This window comes from Hippichthys cyanospilos, chromosome 21 (genome assembly GCF_059441005.1).
Source record: "Hippichthys cyanospilos isolate Australia breed blue-spotted pipefish chromosome 21, RoL_Hcya_1.0, whole genome shotgun sequence".
NCBI lineage: Eukaryota > Metazoa > Chordata > Actinopteri > Syngnathiformes > Syngnathidae > Hippichthys > Hippichthys cyanospilos.
Genome location: NC_142389.1, coordinates 15032306 through 15051366, shown reverse-complemented (window position 1 = coordinate 15051366; position 19061 = coordinate 15032306). Strand labels below are relative to the sequence as shown.

The 19061-nt window shown below is 42.7% G+C and overlaps 1 non-coding gene across 1 annotated transcript; it reads left to right on the top strand.

The window, feature by feature from the left end:
* The first annotated feature begins 18929 nt into the window (after positions 1–18929).
* Positions 18930–19061, top strand: LOC148406717 (U11 spliceosomal RNA). The gene has a single exon (XR_015864086.1). It is a non-coding gene; the product is annotated as a U11 spliceosomal RNA (small nuclear RNA).

Here is a 19061-nt window from a genome sequence, read left to right as displayed (position 1 = left end):
CAACCCAAATTGCAATCTGTAAGTGTGCAGCACACACAACTGGACTGAATCAAATTTCACGGGGAAATGCTTTCGCCGACAGAATGGCAAAACAGGCAGCCGAAATGCCCTTCATAGGGATGGCTGATGAAATAAAGTTGCCTCAAAGTGCCATTTTGCAGGATGATCTCCTAATTGACATGCAGCAACAAAGTCCTGCCCAAGAGTAGAAACAGTGGGTTGCTAAGGGAGCTAAACTAAAAAAGGGAATTTATGTCAGCACAGATGACAAGCCCGTTTTGCAAAAAAAACCTCTATAGGTGGGAGACCATTCTGAGTCACGGGAAAACACATTTCTCAACCGCAAGAATGGTCAGGGTCGTGAACCAACATTTCTCAACTTATGGGTTCAGTCTATACTCTAAAAATTTCTGTAGGGCTTGTATGATCTGTGCACGACACAATCCCCAGGAAATGTTTGACCAAAGCGGGGGCAATACCCCTCAGCAACCTACCCATTTCAGCGAATCCACATGGATTATATAGAGCTAAGTAAAAGCGAACAGAAAAATATTGCCTTGTTATCATAGATACGTTCTCAAAGTAGGTTGAAATCTTCCCAGCCAAACAGCCCTATTCGTTGACTGTGGCCTAAGAGTTGTGCAAAGATATCATACCAAGATAGGGTATCCCGGAAACCATCTATAGCAACAACGGTACACACTTTGTGAATAAAGAGATTGACAAAATTGGCCAAATGTTCCACATTGCACTAAAGCATCACTGTTCCTACCACCCGCAAAGTGCAGGATTAGTGGAAAGAATGAATGGCACAATTAAAAATAGACTAAATAAAGTGCATGGAGGAAACAAGCCTGGACACAATTTGCGGACCTCGTCAAATTACACATTAACATCACTAGTGCCTCAGGGTTAACACCCTATGAGGCTCTTATTGGCAGGCCATACAAACTTCTGCTCTTTTCCACACACTGGGAACTAGACAACAAGGCTAATTTAACCTATATGCAAAAAACCCTAGAAAAAAGAACTGAACTAACACCAGTAAGCAATTGCTTACCAGGAAACGATTGCACTTCTTCTCGACAGGACAACAAAGTTGTTCCAGGTGACTGGATCCTGGTGCGGAGCATCAAACGAAAGCATTGGCATTCACCACAGTGGGAAGGACCGCACCAAGTGTTGCTGACCACACCGACGGCCGTGAAAATTGCAGCGCGACACACGTGGATACATCTCACACACTGTAAAAAGGTGAGCTCATTCGATTTACCCAAGAAGGAGGGGTGAGCAAAATCTGACCAAATGGTGGGAGCAGACATATAGTGTCTGAAAACACCGACTGCCTGTGAAGAAATTAAAAGACACCCTTCCTGTTTAGGGGTACATCGAGCGACATGGCCACACTGACATGGGTGAAAGCCGCTGTGAATGATCCAATCATAAAATGGAGCATCCATCCATTTTCTTTCGCTACTTATCCTCATTATGGTCGTTGGCTTGTTGCTTCTATCTTAACAGTCATCGGGCAGTAGGCAGGGGACACCCTGAACTGGTTGCCAGCCAATCGAGGGCACACAAAGACAAACAACATTCACATTCACAATCAACACACATTCACAATCAACACCAAAAGGCAGTTTGGAGTGTTCAGTCTACCTACCATACATGTTTTTGGGATGTGTAAAAAGACTGGAGTGCTCGGAGAAGACCCACGTTAGCTCAGGGAAAACATGCTCCACACAGGAAGGCCAGAGCGCTATAATTGATCCCATGACCTCTGAACTGTGAGACAGACCTGCCAAGCAGTCTTCCACCATGCCGCTGAAAAATGGACCAATACATCTACAGTATTTAAACAAATTCTTTATAGTTTACCAAAGTTAATACCAAAGTTAACCAGGAACTCTTTTCTGTAGTGTCACTGAAGCAGCAAAAAGTGTTTTTTGTTTGTTTGTTTTTTGTCATTGTAACCCATCATTCAAGTCCGATGGCTAACAGTCTTCAAGCTGAAACAAGTGGACCAAGTGGACCCTTATCCATTTTAGGAGTGTATATTCCGCACAAGGGCTAAACTTTGCAAATTTTGCTCAAGCTGATTGATGGCAGCGTGTACCCTCGTCAGTGTGAGATTGAGAAGCGTGTGAACAATGTGGACGTCACAGTGGAGGACAGGATGTGCTGATAAGGGAGGAGGGACTGTTATCTGCCTGACTCAGTTTCCTGAGAAGGTCTGGTAGCAGGCTACTATTACCCCACTCTTATAACACCACTTATAGCACCGCTTAGAGCACCACTGAACTCGTTCTGGTAGTGGGACGATTTCCTTTTTTTTTCATATTGAGGTTATTTGTAATACCCTGACTTTATAGTAATAGACTCTGGGGTAGAAATGAGCCAAACTCCCCAATATGTGCTTTAAAATTCTTTGTAGATTTGAAGTTGGAGTGAACCTCTTCTTTTATAAGCCCCAATTCTACATTTTTCAGATCAGAATGAAAATTTTCTGATCTGAATTCAAATTTTCTACTATAGTTCAAGTCCTCACATAATTGCCAAATCTTCACAAAAGTGTACCTTTTCATTTGAACAAGTTGCAAGTGTTCTGGGCACATCCACACATATGGTTAGGTAGGCCTACAAATCTCTGCTATTTCCCATATGATATAAAAATGTCTCGAACTAGTCTTATCCTTTATATCTCCTTGTCCTTCTTGAGCATCGCTCTTACTTTGACACGAGTGTGCATTCATTTATCCAGGAAAGCATGGGAGACCCTGGCTACATGGTGTATACAATGTAGCTGTTTGAGGTCATATGTGAACATTTAAACAGGTAAAACATTTACCATAGCACTGATTCTCTTCCCCAACAATAGCCCTGCTAAAATGACGTATCAGGACAATAGCATGGTTAAGGTGGAGGGGGCTTTTTAGGGAGGCACCATGAACTGGTTGCCTGTCAATTATATGGCACACCGAGACAAACAAGCTGCCACACACCCAATCACACCTAAGGACAATTTAGAGTGTCCAATACACCTACCATGCAAGTTTTGGATGTTGGATGTTTGGAATGTTGGAATGCTGTCAAAGTCCCTGCGGAGAACCCACGAGGACAGAGAGTATGCAAACTCCACACAGGAAGGCCAGAGCGCGCTGCATTTGAATTGGGGACAAGCTAACCAGTCTGCCACTGTGCCGCCTGGTACAAAAGCAAAAAAAAAGTCAACAGGCTACAATGCTGTGAAAAAGTATTTTCCCCTTCCTGATTTCTTTGTTTTTCCTTTTTGCATATTTATCACTCGCAAAGGTTTCATTTCATCACACCGAGACAACACAAAGATATAGAGAAGACAGTTTCTAAAAGATTGTTTTATTTGGGTGTAAAATACAAACCTATCAAACCCTATGTGAAAAAGTAATTGTTGACTACTCATACTGGTGAGTTTGTGTCACATTTGACAACAATAACTGAAACCAAACATTTGGGATGATTGGTGATGAGTCTTTTACACCGCTGTGGAGGCTCTGCCTCTTTTGGAGAATGTAGAAAATAAAATTCATCTGGAAAACTGTTGGGTTTAAAGTGGGCTCGATACCCCACAAATGACCCAAGGAGAGGTGTAAATAATAACTCAGGAGTCAGAGATTTAGTTTTACCACTGCAGTGGGGAGAGCTCGAAGGAGACCATGACCGTGTGTTAGCCTCGTAGCAAAGTCTTTCCCGAGCTCTTCGGCTGCAGTCTTTTATTGAAAAGTTGTTGCTGAGTCGTGGTGGGTCTCATGATTCAATCTGTGGCATCACATGGCTATTGTACAAATGGCAGGTTCCACTCGCCCTTTGAACATTGTTGACAACTCACACATCCCAATGTCTATGCATAGACAATAGGGAGCCGGCACGGCTCCTGGAGCACATGAAACAATGCCGCTTCATCAGTGCAACAGCCAGTTTATAATTAACTTATCTTACAAAAACTTACATTTTGATGTCTTGTTTGCTCTAATGAATCCTCACAGGTTTTGTGTTTTCAAAAGACTACAGCTGGACTTAAAAAAAAAGACGAAATGCTGCAAACAAACATCTTTTTGTCTTTGTTAAAAAGTAAAGACAAAAAGCACTGTGTTTGTCATGTTTTGTTGGGTTTTGTTACCTTCCCCCGGTCATGTGGTTGTTATTTTCCCCGGGTCATGTGCTTTTCGGTCACGTTCTTAGCTCCCTCATGTCAGCCCTTCCTGTCCATGTCTCATTAGTTAATCTGCTTTCCCCAGCCTCTCGTTCTCCTCCCAGGTGTTTCGCGTTGTTTTGATTATTTATCAGTCTACTTAAAGTCCCCGTCTATGTAGAACCAGTTGTCGCGTCATTGTCTACTCTTTTCTGCTCTTGCCCGTTTTGCCCATATCCTCACGTCGAATTTCCCTGTCTCCCCTCCGCTGTTCCCCGTCAGTCTGTTTTGCTTCCCATTCTTTTGCCACCTAGTGCGTTTTTTTTTTTTTTTTTGCCTTAAATGTTCCTGCCTTATTTTTTGCTATTAAACAAGTTATTTTGAGTCCATCCGCCCACGCCTGCAATTTATTGGTTCCACGTCCCACGTCACGCCGCGGATGCTGCCTCTCAGCTGGGAGAAGAACACTCTACTACTGAGCCATGCCGCCCCATTCAAACCCACCTTGCTCTGCCCTTCCTGTGTGGAGTTTGGATGTTCTCCCCAAGCCTGCGTGGGTTCTCTTTGGGCCGGCTTCCTCCCACACTCAGGAATGTGTATTTGACATGCTAAATTGTGAAATTGGGTGTGTGAATGGTTGTTTGTCCCTCCGTGCCCTGCAATTGGCTGGCAACCAGTTCAGGATGTCCCCTGCCTACTGCCCATAGTCCACTGGGGTAAGCACCAGCAGGTCTGAGACCTTAGTGAGGATAAGCGGCTCCAGAAAATGGATGGATGCATGGATAATTATAGTTGACCCGTGCTATTTTGGGCTAACTGGGACCAGGCCAGTGCGCAGAGCAAAATTCTTGCTAATTGTTTTTTTAGACATATAGCAGGAACCTGTTAAAGAGAAATTAAGAGAGAAAAAGAGAGAAAGTTCTTTTAGGTATTGCACTAAACAACAATTTCTCCTTACTGAAGGTGGCCAACATATGGTATTGGTAGTCATTCTTTGCGCTGCATTTCAGAGTCAAGGTTTTATTGAACTGAACTGCATTCATTATACCAACGTATGATAAAACAGCAATGTTTAAAACAGTGGTTCTTAATCTTGTAGGAGGCACGGAAACCCCACCAGTTTCTTATGCTCATTCACCGAACCCTTTTTTAGTAAAAAAATAAAATATGATTTTTTTTGACTGGTGCATGAAATGAATGGTGGATCTCTGTGGCGGAGGCTCCACCGAACCCCTGAAACTGACTCATCGAACCCCTAGGGTTCGATCGAACCCAGGTTAAGAACCACTGGTTTAGAATTATTTATTGTGTTATATAAATATGATTTTAATGAATAAATTCCTAGCACATAGTAGATAGCAAAGGAAAAGATGTCTTTCCATTCAAGTAACCAATGAACACATCGCAAAGTATCATTAAACATTTTGTCCTGTTTGATGTGTATTCCCTCTAGTGGACATGATTTCCAAATGCAGTTTAGAGCCAAGAGAACACACACTAGGTAGACATTGTGGCTTCTGATAACTGTTTTTGTTGTTGTTTTGTTTTGAGCTGGTCTGCTTAATTTGGATAATTAAAGTAAAGATGAAAAAAAAGTCTATAAAAATGCCTTTTTTCAGTTAAAAACTAGTAGGAAATGTGTTCAGTTATATCATCAAATTCAACTTTATTTTTTAATTGAAATAAGTCAGAGAGGACACTGTCTTTAATCCATGCATCCATCCATTAGCCACTGCTTATTACGGGGTCTGGTCGCAGGGCAGGGAAGCCGAGACGTCCCTGTCCCTGGCGCCTTAAGCAAGATCCCTCAAGAGGATCCCCAGGTGTTCCCTGGCCAGCTGAGAGATATAGTCTGCTCCAGCATCTCCTGGATTGTCCCTGGAACACCTCCCCATGGAGGTGTCTGGGAGGCATCCAAACCAGAGGCCTGAGCAGCCTCAACTGGCTCCTCTCAACTAATTAGCCCCAGGAGGGGCTCAGTCGAGCTGACAGAGCTTCTCACTCTACCTCTAAGGGAAACCCGGACACCCTGCAGAGGAAATTCATTTTTATTGTTTGTATCTGGGATCTTTTTCTCACAATCACGACCCACAGCTCATGACCATAGGTGAGAGCTGGAACGTAGCTAGATTGGTATATGGAGAGCTTCGCCTTTCGGTTCAGCTCTCTCTTCACCATGACAGGCAGGTACAGCGTCCGCATCACTGCACTGAGCCACCTGTTGATCTCCTGTTCAACCCTACGCTCCCCCATGGACCAAGGTATTTGAATCCCTCTACTTGGGACAGGACCTCATCCTTGACACAGAGAGGATATTTCACCTTTTTCTGACTGAGGACAATGGTCTCAGATTAGGAGGTGCTGATTTTCATTCCAACCACTTCACACTTGGCTGCAAACCCCTCCAGTGAGAGCTGTAGGTCACGGCATGAGCAAGGCCAAAAGCACCACATCATCTGCCAAAAGCAGAGATGCAACGATGAGACCCTCAAACAGATCTCCCCCTCAATGCTTCAGCTGTGCCTAGAAATTCTGTCCATAAAGACAATGAACAGAATTGGTGACAAAAGGCAGGCTTAGTGGAGTCCAACCCCTGATGGAAACAGATTCGACTTATTTCCGACAATGCAGACAAAACTCTGACAGTGATGGTATAGGGACCGAACAGCCCATATCAAGGGGTTCGGTGCCCTGTACTCCCGAAGCACCCCCACACAGGACTCCCCAAGAGACATTGTTGAACGCCTTTTCCAAGTCCACAAAGCACATGAGACCAGTTGTGCAAACTCCCATGCACCATCAAGGATCCTGATGGGGGTGTAGAGCTGGTTCACTGTTCCACGGCCGGGACGAAAACCACACTGCTTTCCCTGAATCCAAGGTTTGACTTTCTGAACACACCTGAATAGACCTTACCGGTGAGGCTGAGTGATCCCTCAGTAGTTGAAACACACTCTTCTTAAAAAGAGGGACAACCAACCTGGTCTGCCAATCCAGGGGCACTGTCCTTGATGTCCATGCAATGTTGTAGAGGCATGTTAACCAGGACACACTTACAACATCCAGGGTTAGTGGTGCACTGCTTCCGTCTCCTGAAACATCAGATGGTAGACCAGAATTTTCTCAAATCCATCGGGAAAGTCATTTTTAATGGCCTCACCGAACTTCTCCCACACCTGACTTTTTGCCATACTCCACTTGGCCAGCCAGTACCTGTCAGCTGCCTTAGCTCATGAAATCTAGATCACTTCAAAAGAAAACATGCTCAGCATTTGATTGCATAATTTTTCAGGAATGTCTAGGTTTCTTTTTCTTTTGTCCTTGATTGCTACACTGTTTTGTGTCTTTAACATGTCCTCCCACTGGATGGCGTCTCGGAACAGTGCAACAACAATGCAGCCGAAAACATATTGTCATATGATTTTGTTAGTTATTCCATGAAAATAAGTGATGTGTGTATTTGATAATTAAAATCACTGTATGGTAATATGAAATATCTCAAAGCTATACAGGTATGTCATGATTAATCTTTGTTGAATGGAACACTATCTTCTGGCACCATACGTAATAAAGGTATCTTTTGACTGTGTATCTTTATATAGTGCTTTTCTATTATCCTCAAGAACTCAAGCGCTCAACTAACAACTCAATTACCAAATACACTCACAGTGCCGATAAACTATGTTATGTGGCCACAGCTGCCCCAGGACAGACTGACAGAGGCAAGGTGGGTGAGGTGTCGTGCCCAAGGACAAGATGGGACAAGGACTTGAGCAGGGGGATTAGATCGGCAGGCTAGCGGAGTGTGGAGTTCAGGCAGGATCAAAGCACTAAACCCCAGGTCTAATCGGCAGACGATCGGATAGTCGGAGGAGAACAGGGTCGATACACAGGCAGACGGGCAGGAAGAATTGCTGGAAAGCTCGGTGTGCTGCATAAAGACAATCTGGCAATGTCTGAGAAGGAGAGACCAGGTTATATGCAGAGCAGTTGATTAGAAACAGCTGTTGGTGTATAGGGCTGGTTGGCAGGTGTGTTGAGGCAGAGAATGAGGTGACTGAGTGATGAACTGTGACTTGAAGTGTCCTTGAGCAAGACGCTGAACCCCCAGTTGCTCCTGTGTCATCAGTAGGTAAATGACGAGTTAGTGTACCCAAGGTAGAAAAGCATTATTTTCAAGATTCACTTCCCCGAGTAGAAGACTACATTCCATGATTAAGCAATAAATAAATAGCAATAAACAACAGAGACAATGGTGCTAATTTTTTAGTGCAAGATATTGTTTATGCGTGCAGTAGGAGGCAGATTAATTTGTGAGGGATTTGTTGAGAATCCAGAGGTCTTGTGGGTAGAATTTGTTTGCCAATCTGGCAGTTCTGGCCCTCCAGCGCTTGTAGTATCTGCCTGATGGCAGCATTTCAAACAGGTCGTTTTGTGGGAGTGTCCTATCCTTGGTGATGTCGCGTGTTCTCCGCAGAACCCTGGTGTTGTAAATGTCCTGCAGTGAGGGCTGCACCACAGATACGCTGTGAGGGTTAGGGTTAGGGTTAGAGCCTTCCTGTCTTGTGCCGTGCAGTTGCCGTACCAGACTGTAATGGGCGCGTTGAGGACACTTTGGATTGTGTATCTGTAGAAGTTGTCAAAAGTCTTTGATGACATGCCAAAATTCTTCAGTCTCCACAGTAAGTATAGTCTTTGTTGGGACTTTTTGATGATCTGTCGAGTGTTGTGGGACTAGGTGACATCCTTGCTAATATAAATGCTGAGAAATTTGAAGGATTTTACCCTCTCCCCCTCAAGCCGATCGATGAATAGGGGTTTGCGCCGCTCCACCTGCCGCCTTGGGTCTATAATCAATTCTTTGGTTTTGTCCGTGTTGCCAGCTCTTTCCCTTTTGCTATCTCAGCCCCACCAGTGATCAGCCCGATGACTGCAGTGTCGTCTGCATACTTAATTACGCTGGTGTTGTTTTGGGAGGCAACACAGGTGAAGAGTGTGTAAAGCAGGGGGCTCAGCACACAGCGCTGGGTGTTCCTTTGTGCATTTGTGGGCTCTGACTGATTGGGGTCCTCCAGTGAGGAAGTTCAGCACCCAGTTCTTAGTTCAGCTTATTCATGGTTCATCTCAGACCTTGAAGACTGAAAATATTCTGTTTGATTATAGTATAGATTGTTTAGAACAACATGAAAATATTTAATCACTTGAAAAACAAATGGAGAATGGGATCAGAAAAAAAAGCAAGCCTGACAATTGTGGTGTTTTTTAACATTTGGGAAATTAACCTTGTTCAAATCCAAATGAAGCACAACAGATGCTGTTCATGCGTCCCTCTTTTTTTATTTAACATTAACTTACATACAAGAATGTTTGATTACAATAATTTTTTGATTATTGATTTTTATTGATTGTAAATTATCCATGATATTATTTGGCAAAGGCTGATTAAAAATCAAATGCTGGGGCCATCATGTATAGAGTTTTAAAATTACTTTGACAGCTGTATGTTTAAATGGAACATAGGGCATTGAGATTTGCGATTTGTCTCAAACACAACTAAAGTGAAGAGTCCCCTCGATTGGGTAAAAAGGCTGTTTGCGTTTGATCTCTCTTTGTTGCAGAGAAGTGGGGCAAATACTCCTTAAACAGAATGTGAGAGGAATTCTGATGCCAGAGGGGCAGAGTTTTCTAACGCAGCTTGCACCTGCTCTGCTGATGGGTAAAGGACAGCGATTCCTCTCCTCTCTTGGCTTTTGCTCACAAGGTGAAAAATTGGTTCTCTTTCACACCCTCCTACTCTACTCCATAGCAACAGTTCCCCTGGAGAGCCACAATGTAGGTCAGATTTGTATACATACGCATGCGGGCTTTTCGGGCTTTTGATGTTCATGCGCAAATCACACCCTTAAGGAGTCAACTTCTTTGTAATGATTCTAAAAATAATTAACAAACAAAACAAAACAAAAAAAGTTTCACGGACCACCCATTGGATTCACTTTCCACTTGCGACTCTTACCTTCATATATTTGGTTGAGGGTTTATATATATATATATATATATATATATATATATATATATATATATATATATATATATAGTCAGCCCCCGGCTTACGAGCATCCTGATTTGCGAACAATTCGCCTTACGAGCGTGGATCAGGGAGATTTTTGTCCTCCGCTTAAGAGCAAACCTCTCGCCTTACGAGCATTCCGACAATCCTGCCATTGAGTATGTAGATATGTTCTCGCCTAACTGCGTCAACATATTCAGCAGTTGCATCATCTACAATCATTAACAGATACTTGTAGCGGTAACGTGAACGCTATTGGTCTTACAACCTCACACTGACTGTCTCACTCACGGTGTCTAAATATATTACCATTTAAGTATAGTGTTTGTACAGCTAGAGGGAAAAACAGCTGACATGAAATTAAATGTGCCGATTGCAGGACAAAGAATTGTCATTGGTTTAAATGTGTGTTTTTTTTTAATTAATTGTCAATACATTCCAACCGTTTAAAAAAAAGTGCGAATAATTATCAGTCAGTCAAGGAGACGCCAATATGCTATTGGTCGATTAAGGTCACCCGGTCTCACTCACGGAGATGCTATTGGCCGGCGTCACACGTCAATCACAGAAATGCCGATATGCTATTGGCCGAACGCCTTTATCTAGCTTGATGGGACAGGATGGAAGGAAGTAGAGAAAATGTGTGAAAAACGGAATGTTTTGAAGACTTTGCAAACTTTATCTGTTAGACATAGCTTCTAAAATTACTAGCAGCGGTAAAGGAAGAAATAAGAGGATGATGTTTTAGTATCTCCGTGATTTGCACCCTGACTGAAAGAGTTACTGTAACACTGTAAGACCAATAGCCTATTTGCGTTGCCGTGTCGGCATCGAGCATTAATCTCTGCATCCTTTTACGGGTGGAAATTCAGTGCTGTTTAATGATCGTGCTACATAACTGCATGTCATGTTAGACGGCAACCTCCCGACATGCTTTGAGACAGCGCCCTTGTTGCAATACTGTGAGTTGAAACCAAGAGTGAACTAATGTTCGAATAAGCTATAAGTATGGTGCCTAATTAAAACAACACACACACCCTCCCCTCCGCCTCCACTCAGCTCAATTCACGTCGGGAAAAACAGCTGCCTCCACTCAGCTCAATTCACGTCGGGAAAAACAGCTGACATGAAATTAAGTGTGCCGATTGCAGGACAAAGAATCGTCACAGGTTTAAATGTGTTTTAATCAATTAGATGTCAATACATTCCAACCGTTTAAAAAAACGTGACAATAAGTATCAGTCAGTATCAGTCAGACGCCAATATGCTATTGGTCGATTAAGGTCACCTGGTCTCACTCACGGAGATGCTATTGGCCGGCATCACACGTCAATCACAGAAGTGCCGATATGCTATTGGCCGAACGCCTTTATCTAGCTTGATGGCACAGCTGGTTGGGATGGAAGGAAGTAGAGAAAACCCTGACTGAAAAAGTTACTGTGACACTGTAAGACCAATAGCATGTCAGGTATATAGTGTTGACTTCTACTTACCTCAGCTCAAGTCACATTTCACCAAAGGTAAAAGTCGTTATTCCGTGGTATTTGTTATTTAATGAAACTGTACAGTAGATTATGTGACTCAATATTAATATATATACATTATGTGACTGAATATTGTGACTCAATATTAATATATACATATACAGCGTGATGTTCTCACATAAGGCTTCTGCGCGCGTTGCACGCATTCACGAATTAACATGGGTTTGGATTGCCCGCTATACGAGCAATCCGAGATACGAGCGTAGAGCGTAGCCGCTGAACGGATTAAGTTCGTAACCCGGGGGCCCACTGTGTATATATGTGTATATATATATATATATATATATATATATATATATATATATATATATATATATATATACAGTGGGCCCCCGGGTTACGAACTTAATCCGTTCAGCGGCTACACTCGTATCTCGGATTGCTCGTATAGCGGGCAATCCAAACCCATGTTAATTCGTGAATGCGTGCAACGCGCGCAGAAGCCTTAGGTAAAATCATCACGCTGTATACATATATTAATATTAAGTGACATAATCTACTGCACAGTTGCATTAAATAACAAATACAAAGGAAAAATGACTTTTACCTTTGGAAAGACGTGACTTGTGCTGAGATAAGCAGAGATGAGCAGAGATGAATGCTCGAAGTCAAAACGGTGAATCAGATATGCTATTGGTCTTACAGTGTCAAAGTAACTTTTTCAGTCAGGGTTTTCTCTACTTCCTTCCATCTCAACCAGCTGTGCCATCAAGCTAGATAAAGGCGTTCGGCCAATAGCATATCGGCACTTCTGTGATTGACGTGTGACGCCGGCCAATAGCATCTCCGTGAGTGAGACCGGGTGACCTTAATCGACCAATAGCATATTGGCGTCTCCTTGACTGACTGATAATTATTCGCACTTTTTTTTAAACGGTTGGAATGTATTGACATCTTATTGATTAAAACACATTTAAACCTGTGACGATTGTCCTGCAATCGGCACACTTAATTTCATGTCAGCTGTTTTTCCCGACGTGAATTGATCTGGGTGGAGGCGGAGGGGAGGTTGTGTGTGCTGTATTTACTAGGCACCACTCTTATGGCTTGTTCGAACGTCAGTTCACTGTTGGTTATAACTCACAGAATTGCAAGAATGGCGCTGTCCCAAAGCATGTCGGGAGGTCGCCAACTAACATGACATGCAGGTTTGTCAAGCAACCATTATATGGCACTGTAATACCAGCCGTAACAGGGTGAATTGTTCAACCCCTTAAGTTTATACGGCAATGCATATAGGCTATTGGTCTTACAGTGTTACAGTAACTCTTTCAGTCATGGTGCAAATCACGGAGATACTAAAACATCATCCTCTTATTTCTTCCTTTACCGCTGCTAGTAATTTTAGAAGCTATGTCTAACAGATAAAGTTTGCAAAGTCTTCAAAACATTCCGTTTTTCACTCATTTTGTCTACTTCCTTCCATCCTGTCCCATCAAGCTAGATAAAGGCGTTCGGCCAATAGCATATCGGCATTTCTGTGATTGACGTGTGACGCCGGCCAATAGCATCTCCGTGAGTGAGACCGGGTGACCTTAATCGACCAATAGCATATTGGCGTCTCCTTGACTGACTGATAATTATTCGCACTTTTTTTTAAACGGTTGGAATGTATTGACAATTAATTAAAAAAAAACACACATTTAAACCAATGACAATTCTTTGTCCTGCAATCGGCACATTTAATTTCATGTCAGCTGTTTTTCCCTTTAGCTGTACAAACACTACACTTAAATGGTAATATATTTAGACACCGTGAGTGAGACAGTCAGTGTGAGATTGTAAGACCAATAGCGTTCAAGTTACCGCCATAAGTATCTGTTAATAATTGTAGATAACGCAACTGCTGAGTATGTTGACGCAATTAGGCGAGAACGTTTCTACATACTCAATGGCTGGTTTGTCGGAATGCTCGCAAGACGAGAGGTTTGCTCGTAAGCGGAGGACAAAAATCTCCCTGATCCACGCTCGTAAGGCGAATTGTTCGCAAATCAGGGTGCTCGTAAGCCGGGGGCTGACTGTATATATATAGTTGAGGGTTTTTAACCAAATTTTAAGGTGAAGAGATTAATTTGATCAGTTACAGATCTTAATTTATAATTGATCCCTCCTTTTTTATTTCTTGACAACACAAATTATAATTAATAAAACTAACAAAATATTGAAATATTTCACTGGTCTGGTAAACGAACTGAAAATAAATATTTACTTCAATATTTCAATGTTTGAGATGCATCTGTACAATGGAGTTTTTATTGACATTTGTTGAGATGTAGACAGAATTATGTGAGCCAACTATATCAAGTGAGGAATAATCTTCAAAAGAAGGATTCCTCTACAATTTTTCAACAGATGCACGTTACATGTAATTTCAAGGTAAGAGTGGCAAGTGGAAAGTGAATCCATTGGGGGGTCCGTGAAACTTTTTTTGTTTTGTTTTGTTTGTTAATTATTCTTAGAGTCATACAAAGCAGTTGACTCTTAAGGGTGTGATTTGCGCATGAACATCAATTATTCAAGGATGAAAAATTTAGATCCTAAAATATACCTTCTCAGACAAAATATAACTGTCAAAGACTCGAAAAGAGGCTGAGGAATGTGATCCCTCTGTAGCGTGTTTCAAGCAATGGCACATCTTGGAGCCACTTTTCAGAAAAAAAAAGAAAAACATTTGTTCTGCTCAGGCTTGGTTGTCATTGATGAAAGTTAGGTCGCAACACAAATGCGCATAGACAAGCAAGCAACATTACGCATCAGTGATTTCTTTTTCACATTTCTTGTGATTACTACTTGTTCGCATGCACACCATTACGTACATCTCTGTTAATAGATATACAGATATAGATTGTGACATAGTGAGTGTGCGTCATGGCTCAAAAAAGGTTGAAAAACACAGAATGCATTACAGTTCATTACAGTAGGCCTTAATCCTGGTGTACTGTGTAGGTATTTAAAAAAAAATGGCTAGGTATTTTAAAAAAATGGCGGATCAGGAGTGCATTGCCTTTTTGGAACTTGAATAAATGTGCTTTTGACTCATGTTTTCTTATTTTTTTGGAGTGGGTATCTGAATTTTAAAACAAAATGTGTGCACAGGCCATAGCAGCTAACATAGGTATTAGAAAAAGGTGTTTATTGCGTACCATTGTAAAATGGCAATTAAATACTTCTAGTAAAAATAACTTTGTATATAGTTACCTTTTACAGAGTTCAAAACATAACATAAAAGGAAATTTACAAATATATTAAAACCCAATTTAAAAGGGGGGTATCATCAGAACATATCACAGTTTATATGTTTAACACAAAAACCTATCAAGTCCGAGCCTTGTTCTCTATTACATCATACCAAATACTAGACTATTTCGCCCCTCCAGACCACCAGAGGCGGTGCTAAAAGCACGGAATAAGCCTTCGCGCAAGCACAAGACAAGAATGCATACCAACAAAAACGTCATGTATATGACACCGGGGACATATATAAAAGGCATCGTCACCCGGTAGTCTGTCGAACCTACTCGTGCGAACAACGCAGAGACAGGGAATCAGAGTGACAAGTAACTCTGGTGGTCCTCCGGGGCTCATAGAACCGCTGTTACATACGTAACTGTCGTTCTATTTCGCCCCTCCAGACTGCCAAAGGCGGTGCAAAAAGCATGGAATGACGAATAACAGCAAAGTCACGAAGAGACCATGGTACTCACCTCAACCTCATATATTTGCCCCTGAGGAGCCCAGGACCACAGGCAGAGAGTGGGGGGCTGCAATATCCATACAGTAGAACCTGGCAAAAGTGCCAGGTGACGACCAGGAAGCAGCAGCACAAACATCCTCCAAGGGAACCCCTTTCAGCACAGCCCAAGAAGTTGCGACACTCCTAGTAGAATGGGCGCGGATTCCCGAAGGCAAGGGGAGTTCCAAATCACCGTAAGCATGCGTGATCACGTCTACAATCAAGTGAGACAAACACTGTTTGGAGAGCCTAAGGAAGGACCCCTGTACGAAACGAAACCCACTTGAGAGGCACCTCACACAGGGGTTCATAAGAAGGCCGGCACAAGGAGACAAGCACCACATGCAGGTCCCTGGTAGGCGTGCGTGGCGCACTGTAGGGTCGGATACAGCAAGCACAAGAATGAATGAATGAAAAAACAAGCGGTTGGCGTCCTAACGAGTCGCCATCAACCGACGTGGTCTCTTGTCACAAGGGCAAATGCATGTAGACATGCCTCACCAAACGACAAAACCAACTCAGTATCACCTTTCCGTGCCACAGACATGGCAGCGAACAACAGGTGCGAAACAGAGTTGCCAATGCAAGCCAAGCGCGCACAAGCATTATAGGCCTTTGTAATCAGGTCATCCGCCATACGACATTGTACGTTAGGACAACGCCGCGTTCTCCGAGCGAGCTCGCCTGGTGACAAGAGCAAGGAAGCGACATCCTCCTCCACAGCAGGCATGCGATCTAACCCAGTGCTAGCAGCATCCTGCAAAGCTGCCAATGTACGCCCCTCAGAAGTAAGGCGGGCAAACGCACTCGTATCAGCCCAACAGGACAGCAAAAATCTAAATAATGGCCACACTGCGGAACAACGAAGGCAACAGAAGGGCGGCCACGTCGGAAAAAGGGATTAGTTCGGGGAGACTGGGGACAAGGAATGTCCACCTGTAGCTCCCACAAAGCAGCGCGCAAAAGGGACATAAGCGAGTCCGCATCACCCAATACAGTGAGGGACGAACCTCTATCAGAAGGAGGGGAACCAACAGTAGAGTCCCCAGAATCGAACTCAGATCCACAGAAGCATGAGTCTGAAGCAGAGATAGAAATGGCATCAATATCCTTGTAAAGGTCCGGTGCAACAGCGCCTTGGAAAGAAGACGGCTTGAGGCGCTCCTGCAACAGTGCAGACATCCCTTCCAATTGAGAACACAAATAGGCAACCTCCTCCTCTAATCCAGAGGCCCATTGCTGACCTGAAAGCGTGATCACGCGTTGAGGGAGCAGGTGGAGCTACATTGGCAGAGCGGCGTTTCACGCCACGTCTGCGAACGGGCGGCAAGGAGACCGCCAACGCAATAGGAGCCATCCCTTCCAATTGAGAACGCAAATAGGCAACCTCCTCCTCTAATCCAGAGGCCCATTGCTGACCTGAAAGCGTGATCACGCGTTGAGGGAGCAGGTGGAGCTACATTGGCAGAGCGGCGTTTCACGCCACGTCTGCGAACGGGCGGCAAGGATTCCGCCAACTCAATAGGAAGAGCCATCCCTTCCAATTGAGAACGCGAATAGGCAACCTCCTCCTCTAATCCAGAGGCCCATTGCTGACCTGAAAGCGTGATCACGTGTTGAGGGAGCAGGTGGAGCTACATTGGCAGAGCAGCGTTTCACACCACGTCTGCGAACGGGCGGCAAGGAGACCGCCATCGCGATAGGAGGAGCCACGGACTTAGTCTCGTTGGACTTCAAAGGACCAGTCACATCATCCACGGCCACACTCACCTCTGTGTTAACGTGCGCCGAGTCACGACAACGCAAACAGCGTCCACCCCGTGAGTCTGCCAGCACAACGCAACAGCCACATCATCGTTCTAGTTCATATATCAGCACATTTTACTGAGACACACATTTGTTTATGTTAGGTCTTACACTTTTTTTAAATCGCTTGTGCCCCTTCAAACTATAATAGCCTTTTCTTATAGCGAAAAGCTTCTGGATACTGTAGCAAAGTTGGCCATTATATGTTATATACATCATTTGTGCCATTTTGAATTCAACTAAGTCATCATCAGTAAGTAAGTAAGATCATAAGTTGTTCAAGACTCACTCCAGAGCAGCAAACATTTTTGAAACACTGCAACTGTTCATTAATATATATATAATGTAAATAATATAAGACCAAGCACAGAGCCTATGTAGTATCTTCAGCTGAATTGATTTTTTTATTATTACAGTAAATTGCACATCCTGATTTCTATCATCCAGGTAACTTGTTATCCATTTATATACCATCCTTTTATTATTTTTTTCCATTCATACAATATGATCTATAGTAACAAATGTTTTCTTTAAATCTATGAAAATCAAAATTGGGAATTATTTATTATAAATATTAGTCGCAATTTCCTACAAAATCTCCAATACTTACAATGAAGTGGACTCGTTCTTCTTGGAACCATATAGATTTTCACTTACAAGATACTTCTTAAAAGTGAATTTATCAATGAAATTATTAAGTGTGTGTATGTGAATAGAATTTTTCTAGATTGTTTTTGCCAATTGTGGTAATATTTATTTTGCTCTCCACTTTTACAGTTTACTTTTGCCATTGTCATTTTGGATGGGGGGGGGGGACGTATCACAAATTGATTCAAAAGGTTGTACTGCATTACATCTGCCATCATATTTTTTAACTAATGTCGGATGAATATTACAACAGTCTGTTGACCTTTTTTCATAGTTCTATTGCACGTATTGGATTTTTTTTTAAATTATATAAATACATAAGATAAACGTTAAATGCATTATTCGCTCTGTAATACAGGATCGCTCTGTGTACGCTGTCGGAACAAGGCGTTTTCCATAATATTTTTACTAATTTTATATCAATAATACAACAGTCAGATGACCTTTTATTTTTTCTAACGCTTTACAAGAATTTAGTAGTTCTATTTCACTGCATTATGTTAATATGATCGATAGAAATTACGACATAAACGTCCGACTCATTTCACCCTCTATGTACCTGTCGGGACGAGGGTGCTTCTTTTGGTGCCTTTTATTTTAAACTATACGCCGCTATCCTGTATTCTGCAGTCATTAATCGTTTTGCCAGCCAATCATCGGGCTACATTTAGAGACCGGCAGTGACCAATCAACTCCAGAAATTATGCTACGCTTGCTAAATTACCCACAATGCATTACGGTAGCGTTTGCATCGTTCACATACTGTACAGTCACGAATTATGACACTGCCGCTACTACGGGCATTGTTATCAACATCTTATCATTCACCATCACTTTTATACAATGTTAATGTAGGTTTTCTTAAGTTTATTTATGCATAAATTTATTTATGCTGACTTTGTCAAACCTCAACTGAGAAATGTTTGACCTTTGTACATTAAAGCAGCGACCACATGATGTCGTCAAAAGGGCTTCAACAACTAAATGTTTCGAGAAATGTCCTTAACGGGCGTTGCTCGCGGAATCTAGATCAAAAGATTTCGGAAGCATAATTTTTCACATGGGACTGCAACTTTTCACTGATGCTGCGTCCCA